The following is a 14091-nucleotide window of genomic DNA, read 5'->3' as shown; positions in this document are numbered from 1 at the left end:
TTCAGATCTTTTACCTGGCACCTCTCTCCAAGTTGTTGCCAAGACAGTGGCTTCCTCTCTACTAGTCCCTGGCTGGTCAGTTTGTCATGGTGGGAAGGGGAATATATGAGGCAGAGATGACAAGAATCCAGCCATCCAGGAGCCCATGGTCCACTTCTGTTTACCCGCTTCCCAGGCTCAGAAACTCTGCTGTTGGTGATTGTCTTAGGCTGAGTTTCCCTGGACAGAGCCTAAGATGGGGGATTCTTGTGCAGATTAGTCATTGATGAGTATTCTCAGAAGAAAGAAGGTGAGGGCAGGGCAAGAAGCCAACGGAGGATGTGGAGGCTGTGTCAGCTGAGCCCACAGGGGCTCTGGAGTGTGGACTGTATCACAGGGGTGCCCCTACTCCATGGCAGGGGCCAGCATCTGTGCTGCTGTCAGTCAGCCACTGTCTGTGTCCTGGTGGGGGTTGGGGGGCGACTTCCCTTGGCCTGATGGCAGTCTGCAGGGAAGGGGGTACCTTAGCAGCCAGCACCTCCATCTTAAGCAGCTGGGGATTGGTGCACCAGCCCAGGAAAAGAGATCTGGGCAGAGCCTCCACCGCACTCATGACAGCCAACTCCTGTCCCCACCTCTGTGTCTGCCATCAACCCACAGCCCAATGTGTCACCATCAACACCCCCAGAATGTCATCTCAGCCACTCCCTAGTTATGTGACCTTAAGCCAGTTGCACAGCCTTGTTTAACTTGCAAAACCGATTGTCATACCTCCTGCAGAGTCACATTCAAGATTACGTTCGGTGACTCTCCAGAGTGCCCTGCTCTCTCGGCCTTCGTCAAATGTCAGTCCCCTCTCACATCCTGTTTTTGGCGAGTCTCACTCTTGCCCTGAGGGAGGTGGCAGTTGCGGACAGATGCCTGGTGCTAGTGAAAGGAGAGTGGCTCCTACCACGTGCCCACACCCAACTTACCACGAAACAGCACTTCTCCCGGGCATGCGGGCAGCTCCCTTTCTGCCGGGCCATTGTTCTCCGGGCCCTTTTCAAGTCAGCAGTCCCGTAATGTTTTCTTTAAACAGCGCCAACCCCGTATCAGGCACATTTGTTTTACCTCTTGCCTCCTGAGACATCTGAATGCTCCCTCTCTGACAGGTTTATTTCATTGCTTTCCATTTATTTCCATGCCTTTCTCGGTTTCATTTGATGGGTGAGGTGTCCAAGAGTGTTTCTCTTGGAGCAGGCTGTCCCTTTCAAAGGGAGTTTTTGTTAATGCTCATCCCCTGGTAGCAATAACGGCTGATGTGAATAATAACCGACCAGGTCTGAGTGATGGGAACGTTAGACTGTAAACAAAAGCAGCCTCTTCACATCAGCACCAGCTCAGAGGTCTGTGGCACCTGTTTGTGGAGTGGGAGACAGGCTGGCCTTCAGAGTGAGTGCAGGGCTCAGCTCGGCCACTTTCTGCCCCGGGGATCTGGGCATTGTTCTTCTCTGGGCTCCATTTGCTTCATGGGGCAGAGCAGGGATACCAACACCCCTGGCCAGAGTTCACGGTGAGAACTGTGTGTGACAGCTTCCACTCGCTCTTCAGGTCTAACTTACTGGTCTTTGCTTCAAGGGATTCACGCTCTAGGGTAGGGTTTCTCAACCTCAGCACTAGCGACATTTGGGGAAAGGTAGTTCTTGGTTGTGGGAGGCTGTTCTGTGCATTGTAGGATGTTTAGCAAATCCCTGGTCTCTACTCATTAGATGCCAGGAGCACTTGATTACCCAAGTAGCACAACCAAGTTTATTGCCAGACACAATCAAATATCCCCTGGGGACAAAAGCACCCTCCTGTTGAAAACCTCCAGAATTACACTGTGTTCAAGAGATGCAGATCTCAGTTACATATGTACTTTGAAATTTTCTAGAGTCAGATTTTTAAAAAGTAAAAAATGGGGACTTCCCTAGGGATCCAGTGGTTAAGACCACACTTCCACTGCAGGGGACACAGGTTCAATCCCTAGTCAGGGAACTAAGATCCCATATGCCTCAGGGCATGACCTAAATAAATAACATAGCCTATTAAAAAATTAAAATTATTTGTTAAAGTAAAAATTAACAGGTGACATTCACTTTAATGTATTTTAACTAACCCAGTGTCTACAAAGTATTATCATTTTAACATGTAATCAATATTTTAAAATTATTAATAAAAGATATGTTACTTTTTTTTTTTTTAGCACTAAGCCTTTGAAATCTGGTGTGAATTTTACACTTACTGCACTTTGCAATTCAGATGCTAAACTTTAAGCAGTTAAAAATGAAATCTAATCCTAAAAAGATAAACATTGTGTTTAACAAGTAAACATACTTTACAGTGTTCCAGTGTTAAAATTTAAATTCATGGAGACAAATTTTAAAATTCAGTTCCTCTATCATCCTAGACACATTTCAAGTGCTCCATAACCATGTGTGGCTCAGTGGCTGTCATCGTGGGCAGCACAGATGTAGAGGTAATTAGGAGTTTGGGATTAGCAGATACAAACTACTGTATATAAAACAGACAAACAACAACAAGATCCTACTATCTAGCACAGGGAACTATATTCAGAATCTTGTAAAAAACTATAATGGAAAAGAGTCTGGAAAAGAATATATAAATCTGAATGGTTTGCTGTACAGCAAAAACTAACACAGCATTGTAAATCAACTGTACTTCAGGTTTTAAAACTTTACACAAATAATCCAACAAAACGTCTTGACCCTCCTTGGACCGTCGTTGGTGCACAGAAGTCGAGGCTCAGTAAATGTTCAGTTCTTTTGACACCCCGCCCCCAGGAGACATTTGACAATATCTGGAAATGTATTTGGTTGTCACCACTGGGTGTGAGGGCTTACTGGCATCTGGTGGGTAGAGGCCAGGGATGTGTCCATTGAAAAATACAAGGTAAAACCTCTGAGACCCCATGGACTGTAGCCCGCCAGTCTCCTCGGTCCATGGGATTCTCCAGGCAAGAATACTGGAATGGGTTGCCATGCTCCCCTCCAGGGGATCTTCCCGACCTAGGGATCAAACCCATGTCTCTCATGTCTCTTGCATTGGCAGGCGGGTTCTTTACCACTACATCACCTGGGAAGCCCAGCCCGTGGGTAGAGGCCAGGGATGCTTCCACTGAAAAAAATAAAGTAAAACTTCTGCGATTAGAGTTTGGTGTTTTTCTGAAGTGGGATAACTTGGGACTGCAGTGGAAAAGTGACTAGCTATTTAACATTTCACCTAAACGACTAACCCACTATCGCTGAGAGAGTGCTTCCCCGGTCCCTGCCCCTGCTCAGCCAGGCCTCCAGGCTGCACTCAGCGAACTGAGCCCAGTAGGAAGCTAGCAGCACCCAGACTGAAGCTTAGAGTCGATGCTCTGAAGGTCAGCCAGGCAACCCTGAGCTGGTCTTAACCCCTTGGGCTGACCCAGATTCACTGTCTTGCCCATGCCGAGCCCTTCTCCTTTGTCCCCAGGGAGAAGGGCTTTGGGACAAGCCCTTGTGTAAAAAACTAGGGAACTCTGGCAAATCATTCAGCCTTTAAGAGCCTTAGTTTCCTCATCTGTGAAGTAATAAGGATGAGCCCGTGCACCGCCAGGCTCAGTCTTGGCCAGGGTCAGCAGAGAAAGTGAATTCATTTCCAGCAGGGCTCCTGGCTTGAGAGGCTGGCAGGCACAACTCCATCCTTTCGTTTCTACCTTTGTACTTCATGTTCAAACTCTATTGTTATCTCCCTGGCAATCCTTTAAAAAAAAGAAAAAAAGGACAATAATTGCTTTACAATATTGTGTTGGTTTCTGCCATATATCAACATGAATCCGCCATAGGTACACGTATCTCCCCGCCCTCGTGAAGCTCCCACCCCATCCCTTCCCTTCAGGTTATCCAAGAACACTGGATTTGAGCTCTCTGGCAACTCTTTATATCAGGGCCTTGCCGCAGCGACAGGATTTGGGCCATAATACTCTCTCTGAGACTGCTTTGCAGCTAACCGCCTCTAAAGCAACTTCCCCAGGATGTCTTGTAAATCTTGCATCCAGATAGAAAGAGTTTGAGCCTTTGGGGCAAGACTGTGTGGCTGAGAGCAGATGGGGAAGCAGCCTAGCAGACTTAGGGAAGACCCAGCAGGATGCCTTGTGCCCCTGGCAGGCTTGGACATCCTGGGGAGTGAGGGACCCTCCCAGAGAGGTTGTGTCGTCTGGCAGGTATGGATGGATGGAGTGAGAACAGGAGCCAGAGGCGGGAGGACCTCTCCAGAAAAGGCTTAAACCTGTAAACCCACCAAGATGGCAGCTATGCCTGGCAGAGAGAGGTGGAAGACAGGCAGTAGGAGCGCAGTCTGCCAGGCGGGCTGGAAGGAGGTGGCAGCTTTGGGGGACAGTAGCACCAGGGGTTTCCATGACGATGAAAAGAACAATACAACAGCAAGCATGTGTTACATACCTCTTACCTTCCATGGAAGGCACTGAGGGCTTCATATTATTAATGTCCTGAATCTTCTCAACAGCTCTGCCGTTTAGGGTACCGTTGTCATTCTCATTTGGTAGATAAGGAAACTGAGACTCTGGTGATCGAAAATCACACAGCTCAGAAGTGATGAAACAGGATCTGAATCCAGGAAAGTCTGTAATCTTACCCACTATGCTTTATGCCAGTGGCCAATATTAGTGAGCACCTATTATGTGCCCTGGCTTTCCTGGTGGCTCAGCTGGTAAAGAATCTGCCTGCAATGCGGGAGACCTGGGTTCAAGCCCTGGAATTTAAGATCCCCTGGAGAAGGGACCAGCTACACACTCGGTATTCTGGCCTGGAGAATTCCCTGAACTGTATAGTCCATGGGGTTGCAAAGAGTCAGACATGACTGAACAACTTTCACTTTTTCTTTCATTATGTGCCAGGAACTGAGAATTACCATGATCCAGGACTGTGCCTCCAAAACTAGCTGTGGGACTTTGAGCCTCAGCTCACGTGTGCCCATTTCCTTGTCTGCAAACTGAGGATACCAATAATTACTAGTTGTTGAGAGGAGTACTTGAGAAATACACCTGAAGTATGTAGACTTGTGCTGTGATTATTATTCTAAACGCATTTTAAGATGAGAAAACTGAAGTCCAGAGAAGAGGCAAGCTCGCCAGTGGTGACATTCAGGCAGGTGGCTGGGCCAGAACAGTGGCTCATGGGAAATGAGGTGGGAAGTAAGAACCTATCTGAGCACCAGGAGTGCTCAGCAGGATTCACAAGCCAGGGCTTATTGGGGAATTGGGACATAAAGCTGGGAGCACAGCAGCCCCAGTCGCAGAGATGGCCCAAGACAAGAGCGGGATGGAGAGTAGGGCAGCATAATCCTGAAGCCCCCTCACCCAGGCAGCCATCCAGGGCTGCACCTGCAGAATAAGGGCAGAGACCACAGCTGGAGATCAGGGAGGCAGGTGACGATCAGGAGCCAGGTGGTCACTGCAGAACCACCTCCATTCTTCCATTTGGCTGCTCCAGGGGCAGCAGGCAGACTCTGCGGAGCAGGGACGGAGTCTAGTACTCAGTCAGGTGCGCCAGACTGTCACCATTGTCAGTCTGGTAGATGTTCACGGCCTGACGGACACCAGGCTCTTGGTACCAGCTTCTGTTATCCATCTCCCAATGGAATCGGTAGACAATGCAGACCAGGAAGGCGTCTTGCTGGAGTGCCCCATCTCCTGTGGGGTGTCCTTCTGTAGCAGGCGAATGTCTTTGCTTCCTACAAGACAAGCATCCAAGCAAGGAGCAAATAAGACAGGCTCTCACCACGCCTTTTCTCTCTGGGGATGTACTTCTTAGACCAAGGAGCAGTCAGTCTCCAGTCTGCTATGCAAACTGCCACTAAATTCAGATTCAGAAACTCAGCATCACCTTGACCTCTCTCTCCCTGTCTTCAATATGCAGTTAGTCATCAGATCTGTCCCGTATTATCTCTGAAATCTCTCTTGAATCTCTCCCTGTCCTTCACTGCTGCCCTCATGCTTGAGATTCACGAAGCCTTGATCAGATAGTGTAACAGATTCCAAACTGGCCTTCCTATCGTCACACTAGTCCCTTCTAATGTATGCTCCGCTGAAGCCAAGTTATTACTATAAAAGTCTGATTCTGATTAAAATGCTCTCAAGGCTCCCTTTGTGCTCGGGGACAATTAGCCTGAATCACAGGCCCTTCACTCTCTAGGCGCTGCCCTTCCCTATATCGCCAGCTCTATTTCCTCTTTGGTGGCCAGTGCCCCACTCACACTGGTTACATATGCAGAACCTGCCTTATCGGACTCTGCTGGGTGCTCTTCCTCCGATGTTTACCTTACTCACCCTCTGGGGTCAAGTTCAGACAATGTGGTCTCTGCAAAGCCTTCTCAGAATCCCATTATCTCAGTTCAGTTCAGTCCCTCAGTCGTGTCTGGCTCTTTGCTACCCCATGGGACTGCAGCACACCAGGCCTGCCTGTCCATCACCAACTCCTGGAGCCTACTCAAACTCATGTCCATCATATCAGTGATGCCATCCAACCATCTCATCTTCTGTTGTCCCCTTCTCCTCCCACCTTCAATCTTTCCCAGCATCGGCGTGTTTTCCAATGAATCAGTTCTTCGCATCAGGTGGCCAAAGTATTGGAGTTTCAGCATCAGTCCTTCCAGTGAATATTCAGGTTGGATCTCTTTGCAGTCCAAGGGACTCTCAAGAGTCTTTTCCAACACCACAGTTCAAAAGCATCCATTTTTTGGCACTCAGCTTTCTTTATAGTCCAACTCTCACATCCATACATGATTACTGGAAAAACCATACCTTTGACTAGATGGACCTTTGTTGGTAAAGTAATATCTCTGCTTTTTAGTATGATGTCTAGGTTGGTCATAGCTTTTCTTCCAAGGAGCAAGCATCTTTTAATTTCATGGCTGCAGTCACCATCTGCAGTGATTTTGGAGCCCAAGAAAATAAAGTCTGTCACTATTTCTACTGTTCCCTCATCTATTTGCCATGAACTGATGGGACCAGATATCATGATCTTAGTTTTCTGAATGTTGAGTTTTAAGCCAACATTTTCACTTTCATCAAGAGGCTCTTTTGTTCTTTTTCACTTTCTGCCATAACGGTGGTGTCATCTGCATATCTGAGGTTATTGATATTTCTCCCGGCAATCTTGATTCCAGCTTGTGCTTCATCCAGCCCAGCATTTCACATGATGTACTCTGCATATAAGTTAAATAAGTAGGGTGACAGTATACAGCTGTGACATACTCCTTTCCTGATTTGGAACCAGTCCGTTGTTCCATGTCCAGTTCTAACTGTTGTTTCTTGACCTGCATACAGATTTCTCAGGAGACAGGTCAGGTGGTCTAGTATTCCCGTCTCTTGAGGAATTTTCCACAGTTTGTTGTGATCCATACCATCAAAGGCTTTGATGTAGTCAATAAAGCAGAAATAGATGTTTTTCTGGAACTCTCTTGCTTTTTCGATGATCCAATGGATGTTGGAAATATGATCTCTGTCTCCTCTGCCTTTTCTAAAACCAGCTTGAACATCTGGAAGTTCACGGTTCATGTACTGTTGAAGCCTGGCTTGGAGAATTTAGAGTATTACTTTACTAGCATGTGAGATGAGTGCAATTGTGCAGTAGTTTGAGCATTCTTTGGCATTGCCTTTCTTTGGGATTAGAATGAAAACTGACCTTTTACAGTCCTGTGGCCACTGCTGAGTTTTCCAAATTTGTTGGCATATTGAGTGTAGCACTTGAACAGTATCATCTTTTAGGATTTGAAATAGCTCAACTGGAATTCCATCACCTCCACTAGCTTTATTCGTGATGATGCTTCCTAAGGCCCACTTGACTTCACATTCCAGGATGTCTGGCTCTAGGTGAGACACACCATTGTGTGGTGTGATCATCATGATCACACCATCGTGGTTATCTGGGTCATGAAGATTGTTTTTGTATAGTTCCAGGATATCTGGGTCATGAAAATTGCTTTTGTATAGTTCTTCTGTGTATTCTTGCCACCTCTTCTTAATATTGACAAATGGATAAGAAAGCTGTAGTACATATACAATGGAATAAAAAGAATGCATTTGAATCAGTTCTAATGAGGTGTATGAAACTGGAACCTATTATACAGAGTGAAGTAAGTCAGAAAGAAAAACACCAATATAGTATATTAACACATATATATGGAATTTGGAAAGATGGTAACGATGACCCTATATGCAAGACAGCAAAAGAGACACAGATGTAAAGAACAGACTTTTGGACTCTGTGGGAGAAGGCGAGGGTGGGATGATTTGAGAGAATAGCATTGAATCATGTATATTATCATATGTGAAATAGATCACCAGTCCAGGTTCGATGCATGAGACAGGGTGCTCAGGGCTGGTGCACTGACCCTGAGGAATGGGATGAGGAGGGAGGTGGGAGGGGGTTCAGGAAGGGGAACACATGGTACAGCCATGGCTGATTCATGTCGATGTATGGCATAAACCACTACAATATTGTAAAGTAATTAGTCTCCAGTTGAATAAATTTTAAAAAATATCTTCTGCTGCTGTTAGGTCCGTACCATTTCTGTCCTTTATTGTGCCCATTGTCTGAGGCTGCACCTAAAAAAGACGGTTGACAGGCCCCACCAGTGAGCACTGAGTTGAAGGTACAGAACCCTTGGTCCCGAGTGAGGATTCTTGTAGGAGAGGGCGCACATTCTCATTACGAGCACTTGTCTTGGAGTTCTTTGCTTTCTGTTACCCTCTGCCCAGCACATGTACAGTGCCTGTTCACCTGGCCCCAAGTGTGAGTAGACTCATATGTGAGCAAGTAGCTAACATCGATAGAGGAGCGTGTGCCAGACCCACCCTCGGCCTCCACCCTGTGATGGTTCAAACCCCCATCTACCATTTTATTAGGTTTATTGTGAGTCACTGAGCCCTGGTTTTCAGTCTAGCATTTGAACTCCATACAGCCTCATCTGCCAAGCTTCCTAGAGACTGATTCTCTGGAGTCTTTGAATAGGGCTTCCCCAGATCTGCCAGCCCCACTGAGCTCAGTACCCAGCCTGGGCACACATGATGCTGACCCAGGAGAGGTCGGGCTGGGGGCAGGGAGCATGGAGATCACAAAAAGACCTGTCCCCAGACTCTGTGTCTGCGTGAGCAAGAACAGACCCTGCCAGCATCCGGGGCCTCATCTTCTTCTCTCTCTTACCTCCTGCTAATAGCAGAGCTGCTGTTCTGTCCGTCCTTTGGGGAGGGGGATAGATCAGCCTTAGTACAGAACACAGCAATTCAGTGTTTCTGCTTTCAAAAGCCAAGGGGCAGAGGCTGGAAGAAAGAAAACATGTTCATGGTGGATTTGGCTGGAATCTCAGCAATCGATGCGGCTCCTGCTGCTGGTTTTATTACCCTCACTCAGCTGCGTTGCCTAATCTGAATTCCGTGCTGCGTGTTCTCTCTGATCCTGCTCATGGTTCCACTAATCCCTGCTATAGATTTCTCGCTTCCTCCCACGAGCCTTCTCTCCTTTCCAGGCACTCCGATACGTGCTGGAAGCTGAATGTTCCAGAGACATGATCTGGGCAGAACTGCCTGGCTGGGCAGATCTTTGCCTTCCCTTCCTCTTGCTGCCCCTTTGGGATGGGGTGCTGTGGTCACCCCATAGGGATCAATTTGGTTGAAATCAGTTGGAAAGAACTGGATTATGTTTCTGAGTAAGAGCCTTAGAGACACCTGGGCCCCTGGTACATCTTGCTGTGCTGTTCAGACAAAGCCAGGACTGAAACCTCCCTGGTGGTCCAGTGGCTAAGACTCCACACTCCCAATGCAGGGGGCTTGGGCTTGATTCCCGGTCAGGGAACTAGATTCCACATGCTGCATCTGAGAGTTCATATGCTGCAGGTAAAGATCCCGCATACCCCAGTGAAGACCAAAGATCCCAAGTGCTAAAGATCCCGCATACCCCAGTGAAGACAAAAGATCCCAAGTGCTAAAGATCCTGCATACCCCAGTGAAGACCAAAGATCCCAAGTGCTAAAGATCCCGCATACCCCAGTGAAGACCAAAGATCCCAAGTGCTGTAACTAGTGCAACCAAATAGATGAATAAATATTAAAAAATAAAAAGCCAGGACATCCTGTCCTTCTATAAGCCTCCTGTTCCACTCAGCCCATGACCAAACAGGAGTCTCCCATCCCTCTTCCTACACGCTCTCCTTGTAACCCTGAGCCCATTCGTGTTTGATTTTACTTCCTGAAATGTTAAGCCTGCCCTCTCCTTCCCAGGCTGCTTGTAACGTGACTCAGCTTGATACAGAGTATGGGTTGTATCGTGCCCCTCACAAAGGATGTGTTGAAGCAAGGCTCACCCCAGTTCCTGTGAAGGTGGTCTTATTTAGAAAGAAGGTCTCTGCAGGTATAATTAGTTAAGATGAAGTCGTGACGGTGGACCCAGATCTATAATATGACACTGTAATATGACTGGTGTCCTTACAAGAAGAGGAAAACATCAGGTGAAGACAGAGACACAAGAAGAACCTCTGTGATGACAGAGGCAGATATTGATACGATACATCTCCAGCCTAAGGTGTGCCAGTGGTTGCCCGCAGATGCCAGCAGCCAAAAGAGATGAAGAAGGATTCTACCCAGGGTCTCAGAGGGAGCATGGCCCTGTTGACATCTGGACTTCAGACTTCTAGCCTCTAAATTTCTGTTATTTAAGTCACCCGGGTTGCAGTACTTTATTACAGCCCTGGAAATGAACAGGCTTGGAAGTGCAGTGATCCTGAGCATGGGGCAGCAGGCAGGGGTCCACCTCGCAGAGCTGTGCCTTTGCAGCGAAAGACCTCAAGGAGACTGAAGCTGAGAACGGCCATCCTGGAGAATCCTTTTGGCGCACCCTCCCCCTGCTGTGGGGTCTCCATGTTGGCTGGATTCTGCACTTGGCTCACAGCAGGCCTCTTCTCTGGGGCTCTGACCCTCCCCTCTGTAATCGGCCTCCTGCGTTTGAACAGTCTTAGCATCTGCTGCCAGGCACATCCTGGCCTTGGCCTGGGACACACCAACCAGGCCGTTCACGTTGTCCTGACCTCATTTGACCCATAGGCCATCCCTGATAGGTTTTTGTGCTCGCCTCCGGACTGACTGCTCCTGCGTAGGCCTCCTGTGTTCCACAGCTGCCCAGGAGTGCTCTGAACTCTGCAAGAAGAGTTAACCATCCGTTCAGTGCGGCCAATTGTTCTCTTGCACTGGCTGTCGGAGGATGTCTAAAGGGACTATCACTTTGCCGCAGGGCACCCGAAAGAGTGTGTGTTCTCTTTTACATCTGCTCTTCAGACTAAATCCTTAATCCCCAGCGCAGGCCCTGGGTGCTCCTCTCTCCCGCAGCTAAGCAGCTTTGAGCCCCCAGGGCTCCAGGCTCAGCACACAAGTTCTGCAAGCAGGGAGCCAGCACTGTTAGCCCTGAGCTGGCTCAATTTCTTCATCCTCATCGATGGAGCAGGCTTCGTCTGGCACACAGGGAGCCAGGGTGGGGAGGAGACCACTGGGTGGTCTTAGGGACGTCCACAATGTGTCCCACACAGCGATGGCATAGGGAAATCTGACTCATAGTCTAGCTTGGCCTAAGCAGAGTCATACATGCTCTTCTCTGTACAGACTTCTGTGTTAGCATCCATCACACTGAGCTTTGATTTTCAGCTTGCACGTGTGTCTTTGCCATTACGCGGTGAGTTCTCAAACAGCAGGGTGGTCTCCTAATCGCCTCGCATGCCCAGCACCTTGTTTTACCCACTATTATCTTGATAATCCCAGCAACCACTCACGCCACACCAGTCGACGTCTAGGACTGGCCGCCTAGACAGCCAAGGGTTGAATGGGTGCTAATGAGGCCAAGGGAAGGGGTCTAGTCCATTTGGAAGTCACTTAGCTTTTTCTAGTTCCCTGACCATGGGCAAAATTTTCCTTCTGGCCAAATCCACACATAGCTGTAAGCATACGTTGCCCCCTCACAGTAAGTGCAGGCTGACCAACAGATGCTCCTAAACCCCAGCCACAGACTGGCTCCTGATCTGTCCTTCAGATTTAACCCCAACTTCAGCCACATCTCAGTCTTTAACCCTATCTGTGACCTGACACCTAAGCCAGTTCAAAAAGTGCACCTACCTCCGGCTTCTTAGAAGTATCTCCCCCAAATTCAGCCAGGACTTAGGATCCTTGTCTGACCACAGGCTAAGGTCCAGCTCTAGGACTCCCCTGGGCACAAGAGGGACAGTTGAGACCTTGAGACAGTAGAAAGGCTTTCTCAGCCCACTGATGGTGAAGCCCTTTAAAGGGCATGCCTTCCAAGTGATGTGTCAATAATGACCGTAGCTGGCATCAACCAGGCACAACTGCTCTTAAGTAAGTCTATCGTGCTAAATTCTAAATGCATGAAACATTCTTAGCATAAAGGAGTTTACTTGCACCCAGAAGAGATTCACCGCAAAGATCTTCTATAGCATCACTTTCCTACTGTCTGTAACTGAATTAGAATCTGACCTCCACAGAGCATTTGCTATGTAAAACAAGGTCCACCTGGAAACACAGATCCAGGAGATGCATGGAACCAAGCAGAATCAGCGCTTGAGGAACCATTTATTTGAGTGTCCAGAATGCTTTCAAACAATCAATTAAAGCTATTGCTATCTCACAGAGTGCTCACCTCCACTTAAGGCTGAAAAAAAAAGGTCAACCTCTGTCAGCAATATTTAGCAGTTTCAGTTGTATAGGTTGTGAAGTCAATTCCAACCTCTTAAGCCTGCCCAGGTAATACTGAGGGGGTCTGGGATACTAGAAACCTGTATCTACTTTACACGTAACTCAGTCCTCATTAAATGGTCTTCCCCAGCAAGGGCAGAGCTGTCTTTGAAGAACCTGAGTGTCTGTAGTGTTTTCTAGCTACTTGACATTGACTTTGAGTTAAATCTTGGCTAAAAGCAATTACTGTCATATGATGAATTGAGGCAATTTATTTATTACTTGAGAAACATCCTAGGTGATGTCACTTGGAAGAATGATGGAATAATCCTTCCCAAGTAGTCCATTATCAGCCAGATCTAGTGAGGGGGGCCACTGTTCTGAGGTGTGGGGGAGAGCAGTCAGCAGTTTTTAAAAATTAGTCATCATGAGATCAAAGAAAAGAGAATTGGAAATAAAGCAGAAAACAGTTGCCTAAACTTGAGTTTGCTTGTCTCCCTGTGGGATTATATGGCATGCTTGGATTGCTAAATATCAAGAAAGGTATTATAGAGAAAGCCCAGAGATTAATAATAAAACTAAACTCAATGTATGAAGTGCTTGGAGATGGTGGTTGATGTACAAGGAAAGTGAAAAGGATGGGGAAACTTAAGTTAAAAAGGTCAAGTTTAAATATCATTTGAGCAAAGTCTGTATAATTTGGCCCATATAACAAGATTCGCATGACATGTTCATCCATCCCTTCGATATTAGAATGTGATATATTGCTGGAAGGGCATGAGGGGAGATAATCTTCAAGAAAAGCAGGTATGAAATAGAACTTCAGGACACAGCGGGTGGCCAACTCAGCAGAGATGGCCATAAATACAGCAACTTCATAGTCTGGCTGGTCACAATAAGATTCTTGATCCCCGGAAGAAACAGTCTGATTCTTTCTTCCAGGTGTTTGAGAAAAGACAACCAGATTTCTCTGCTGAACAATCCTTTTCCCTGTTTATTGAGGAAATGGCAGAATAGAAAAGTGGTTTAAAGAGAATAAACTCTGTACCAGACTGCCAGGGTTCAAATCCCATCCCTGGCACTTGCTTCTGTTACTTAGCCTCTCTGAGCCTCAGTTTCCCTGTCTCTGAAATGGGTACCAAGGGCTTAACACAGCAGCCCGGCTCATAGTGGAAGTTCCAAATACGTGTCAGCGCTTTATTATAAATAACACAGCTGCTTTACATGTGGTCAGGTGTCCAGACTCCACTGTTACCACCTTCTGGATACAATCCAAACACCTGGCTATCCTGAAAGCCAGTCACTATTTCTGCACCTTGGCCAGGACTGTGCTGCAGTGAAGATGCAGTACTGGAC

The 14091-nt window shown here is 47.3% G+C and overlaps 1 protein-coding gene across 12 annotated transcripts in view; it reads left to right on the top strand.

Annotated features, from left to right (window-relative positions):
• Positions 1–14091, top strand: part of PTPRT (protein tyrosine phosphatase receptor type T) — a 1155533-nt gene that overhangs the window by 957943 nt on the left and 183499 nt on the right. The window lies entirely within an intron of this gene.

This window comes from Bos taurus, chromosome 13 (assembly GCF_002263795.3).
Source record: "Bos taurus isolate L1 Dominette 01449 registration number 42190680 breed Hereford chromosome 13, ARS-UCD2.0, whole genome shotgun sequence".
Lineage (NCBI taxonomy): Eukaryota > Metazoa > Chordata > Mammalia > Artiodactyla > Bovidae > Bos > Bos taurus.
This window is presented reverse-complemented; position numbering and strand designations above follow the sequence as displayed.